Raw genomic sequence first — 5679 nt, 5'->3', positions numbered from 1 at the left:
CCTGGTGATGGCTCCTCCCTTCCATTGGGTGTGTGCCTCCATTTTAGCTAGGAGACATTCTCGGATGCTTTTGGTGAACCATGGGGGCTTTTGTGCCCTTCTGCCCCCTTTGATCCGTGTTGAGATTACTTCCCTTTGAGCTTGGAGGATCGTCTCCTTAAGGAGCAACCACTCTTCTTGGACACCTGGCTCCCCTCCCCTCCGGGACCTCAGTGCTTCCCTGACCATTCTCCTTAGCTCATTGAAGTCCGCCATCCTGAAATCTAGGGCTGCTGCCTTGCTGTAGGCCTTTGCCACCTTGCGCTGGATGGTGTATTCCAGCAGGTGATGATCGCTGTCGCCCAGGTGGTCGAGCACCCGCAGCCCCCTCACCAGGTCATCGCAGGTGGCCAGCACCAGGTCCAACAAGGCGTCTCCCCTGGTGGGGCTGTGCATCTCCTGGGTTAGATGGAGGTCCTGCATTCTGGCTAGGAACCTACGTGAGCGGTCAGACCTGGCTGACTGCTCTTCCCAGCAGATGTCTGGAAAGTTCAGGTCATCCATGATGACCATGTCTTTTGACCTAACTACCTCTGTGAGCTGACTTAAGAATTCCTGGTCTAGCTCTTCGCTTGGTTGGGTGGTCTGTAGTAGACCCCCACCATTAAATCTCTTTCCCCTTGACTGCCTTGTATTCTAACCTGGAACACTTCAGAGTGCCCCTTCTCTGACTCTTTGCTAATTGATGAGAATGTGTATTCCTCCTTAATGTAGATCACTACGCACCCAACTTTTCTCCCTGTCCTATCCCTCCTGTACATTCTATAGCCCTTGATATTCACCGCCCAGTCATGCGTTGGGTTCCACCATGTTTCAGTGAGCCCCACTATGTCTGGGTTGGTGTCAGCTAGCACGAGGGTAAGTTCCTCTTGCTTGTTTCCCATACTATGAAAATGTGTCAATTTTAATTAAAGTTGACATATTCTACTCAGTTTTTGTTTACACTTGGAAATCAGGCTATAGGACCAAAAGAAGCACTTGGATTTGTATATAATATACAAGTATAGTATACTTGTATATAGTACAAACAGATATCCCCCCCGAAATTATCCATTTTGGGTGAACTTTTTGAGAGGCCCCTTTTGGTGAGGTTTGAAGCTTGATAAGAATTTTTTCCAACCACAGATTTTGGCTCAGATAATTTCTAAAAAATATCAACTGCATGTATAGCCAAAAGAAACCTTAGAACTTCCAACTTTAGTGTACCCAGGATACTTTCCTCCATCAGCCACATCTGTGGCTCCAGATATATCCTTTCAGGATTAATTTCCAGGTGGCCATAACCTATTAACTCCATCCCTCTTATATGAAATTCTTGAGCATGCCAAGTTAGGTAAGCATCTGCTTTTCATTCTGCTGACTTTAAGCATTTACTCACATCCCATTAAAGTTCAGCAACACCTTGGTGTCCCCCTACATATTGGAACTAGAAATAGTAGTCTCTGCTCTGGATGAGTGACTTAAATTAGGCAGCTATGGAATTGAAACCAAGACTGTGGCATGCACATAATGCTGAGTCATGGGAAAAGTGGGTGCCTAAGTATGTGAGAGACTTTTTGAATAACTGAGCTTGGACTGCTTTAAACCATTGAAAATGAGGAATCTTTTATTTTTCTCAAAGTGTATAAGTAGAAGTTGTATAGTGTATTTAAATGCTACTGACTATTTAGTGTCTAAAAGATAATGGTCACTTACACACATGTAGGAGCCTGCTCTGACACGCTGGAAATTCAGTGCATCTGAGCAGACTTAATTCATTAGTGGCTCGCTAATTAAAAGGACTTGGTGCTGCATTAGCAGCACATGTAAAAATGTCAAATGAAATGAAATGCAATAAGTTATTCTACACCCAGTGCAGAATTCAGTGAAAGCTTGATTTGCTCTTATCTGTAACTGTTCACAGGCTCTCTTTTTCCTAAATATTTATTTTTCAATGACAATACCATTTTCGTGTACTTGTAACAAAAGTGTGTTATTCCTAATTTGTCTCAAGAAATAATATTAACAAACTTTCCTAGCTGTGCTAGCTAATAGATGAGGTATAGTAGGAACTGAGGGTTTGGTAAAGTGTAGGTTAATGTGCCATGTGAGCTTATAAATGGCATATTTACCTCAACATGCTGTGGACCCAGTAGCATGTCTAGATGTGGCACCCAGGAGCAATGAACTCTGGAACGATAAACACCAGAGTTTATTGTGTCACATTAATAGTCAAATGTAGGTATGCCCACCGTGTCCTAAACAGTGTTAGCAAAAACCTTTGGACTGTATAGCTTGGATAGTGTTTGTTTGTGACTTAGATTTTCCATTGCGAATTGGAAGGCCTTGTGAAGTCTGTGTTGAAAACCTGACATCTTGGGTCTTAGTTCCTGTTACCAATGTCCTTTCTCTGATACCTATAGATACATCCTCATCACAGCAGTACCTTCAATTGGGATATGGGGGTGCCTGCAAAAGGGACCAAACTGTCTCTCTACAAAGGCACCCCAAATCTCTTCTAGAACTACCTTAAAGCATTCGATGCCTTCTCTTTCTGAGCTTTCCCCCATGTCTCTTGCCCATCTTCTCTCTGTCATCACTCCCAGTATCTAATTCTCCATCACTCTTGCATTCATGTCTCTGAATATTCTCATACTCCATCCTAGGATATATAGACTCTTTCCTTTATCCCAGACAGCTCATGTTCATTCTCTTCTGTGTTAACAGCCTGTTTTCCCCTTCAATTAAGGATAGGGAAACATACTCTGTTGAACCAAGTTGGCAAAATTGGAGAAGGTTGATGCACGTGACCAGAAAGGTACAGTGTGTTCCCCTATGCGGATCTTTCATGCACTTTGGCCATACTTATTGCCTCTTTACTGGTGGTGAGAGCAGAGGAAAACTGTGCAACCCTCTTGCCTATCACTTGCTAACAACAGAATTTCATAGATGTTCAGGGTCAGAAGGTACCTTAGTAGATCATCTAGTATGACCCCCTTCCCTGAGCAGAAAAGAGTGCTGGGGTCAGGTGACCCCAGGCAGATGCTTCCTGATGTCTAATCTAAGTCTGCTCTCTGTCAATTTGTGACCGTTGTTTCTATTAACTCCAAGAGGTGCCCTGGTAAACAGAGCATCTCCTATTCTTTGCTGTCCACCCCGTAGAATTTGTAGATGGCCAACAAATCTCCTCTCAACCTTCTCTTGTGGAAGCTGAAGAGATCCAGGTCCCTCAGTCTCTCCTCATAGGGCCTTACCTCCAGGTCCCTAACCATCTAAATAGCCCTCCTCTAGACCCTCTCAAGGTTTTCCACATCCCTTTTTTTTTTCTGTCTCACTCAGCAGGGCTGCCATGTCCAAGACTCTGTCATGCAGCCTCAGCATCGTGAGCTTATCCTGTCTCAGTGGATCCCTGATCTCGCTTTCCTTTTGAAGTGCCCATTGGGGCAACATAGCATCTGAACTGGCCACTTCTATCCCTGCCATCCACCACTTTTTTCATAAGTTGCTGGCTCTGACCCTTCAGTGAACCCATGTTCTTTTCCCCTTTTCCCTGGCCCTTGTTCATCCAAGTTAGAGGGTTTGAAGCCACCCTGTTATATCAACTATGGCTCTGAGATCCCTTTCTGCTGCTGTGCTGCTTAGGAAGTCATCTCCCAGTTTGTAAGCGTGTTGGACATTCCTTCTCCCAAGGTGCAGTATGTACACTTACGTTTGTTAAACTGCATCCTATTCTGCTCTGCCCACTTTTCCACACTGTCCAAATCTGCTTGAATCTGTTCCCTTCCCACTTGGTTTGGTGTCATTGCAAACTTGGACAGACTGCTTTCCACGCCCTCATCGAAAGTCGCTGATGAAGACTGTGGCCGGGTCTGGGCTGATTAACAAATGATCTCTCCTTGGGGCTTGCCTGCTATACCTTGTATGATGGAAAGGTAAGATAGTTATTTCCCCAATGAGGTATGATGTTGTTAATCACCCAACTAGGAAAGTAAAAATGAATTTGTTTTATTCAGTGCTCCCCGTGAAATCCAGCAAAATGCTGGCTTTAACATGAACCACTCCTACTCCTCCCCTTTCCTGTAGCAAATCAGTTTAGGAATTATTATGCTTAACTTTGGCTCCTCTTCTTTTCCTACAGGCATCAGTGTTCTCTCTGGAGCTGATTTGTGGTCTGAAGACAACGAAGGTAAGTACCACACATCTCTCACCTCTCTGTATTTGGTCCCGCCATGGTTATAATGTCACCGGCTCGGTCTGTTGCCCTGTGGGGTCAGGCCAACTCTCAGGATCACAATATTGCACTGATAGGAGGGCATGGTGTACAGTTGCGTGTGTACACACTCAAAAATCAATTAGGTGCATATACCTACACTAGGTGCATACACACTCTCTAGGTGCATCCACCCCCATCAGGCGTGCGCACACACACATGCACACAACCAATGCAGGCACATACATATCCAAAATTACCAGCCTAGGCAAATGCACACCTATCACCTATTCAAGCACCTACACACACTATACAAACCAAAATAAATTAGACCAGAATCAATTACCAATACCTGCTCACCCAATACACATACGTGGATTACTAATTGTAAATCATGCACACAGTGACATACATGTATATCAGTTCACATACATACCACTCACCTACACATACACACAGGTGAGTTTCTAACTTGGGTGTTGTGGTGTGTATGTATATGCTTGGTGTACTTGGAATACTTGGGGGAAGGTTAAAGTGAAGGTTAAGGTAAGACAGAAAGAATGAAAGTGTAGGGGACAAAAGTTCCTGGGACTGGGATTAGAACCAGTACACTAGAGAGAGCTGGGCTGAGGAATTGAGGCTTGGGATTACTTTAGGTTACTGCTGGTGGAGACTGAGATGAAAACAGCCGGTGCCGGGATTAGAATCAGAAGACTGGAGGGGAGCTGGGGTAACTTAAGGCTAATTGGTGTTACTTGAAAGTAACAGGGCCAAGAGCCTGCAGAAGGGGAACAGACGGGATGAAACGTGGTGGGAACAGGGCTGAGAGCCTGCAAAAAAGGGACGGAGAGGACCTAAGAGGTGGCAGGAAAGGGGAGACAGAATTGAGAAATCAGGAAAATGGGGTTAGAGCCGAGAGAGAGACAGAGACCAGAATTTAAGATAGGGAAGGGACCGGGGCTCAGTAAAACACAACCCAACTTGGGGTTACAAATGATAGTGGTTTTATTGAACAGGGGAGATGGTGACACAATATTTTATTGGCATGCACGCACGCACACACACAGCTGTGCAAGGGCTGAAGTCTGGGAGGAGAGAGAGAGTCCAAATTGGAGGAGGAAATATGCAGGTGATATCTACCTATCCCAGGCTGAAAATGGGTCCTCAATGGCCAGTCTCGTTCAGTTCAGTGTTGTCCAGAAGGGGCTGCTGGCAGGGTCTCTGGGGTGGATAGATGGTGTGGCATGGTGCTGGTCCAGATGCAAATGGAGTTCTGAAGGAGTCAATCTTCACTACCCCTTTTTATGGGGCAGACTACCTCTGATTTCCTATGGGGAGGGCTTGTCCAGGCAAGGTCAGTCCTGTTCCAGAGGGTTCCAGATGTTCTTACTGAGCATGTGCAGCCTTGGCACAGTGGTGGGTTGCCTCATCTTTTGTTTCTTGAATGCTGA

The sequence above is a fragment of the Gavialis gangeticus genome, unplaced genomic scaffold (assembly GCF_001723915.1).
Source record: "Gavialis gangeticus isolate Ggan-Ray unplaced genomic scaffold, GavGan_comp1, whole genome shotgun sequence".
NCBI classification, from domain to species: Eukaryota; Metazoa; Chordata; order Crocodylia; family Gavialidae; genus Gavialis; species Gavialis gangeticus.
Note: the sequence above shows the minus strand (reverse complement) of the source record.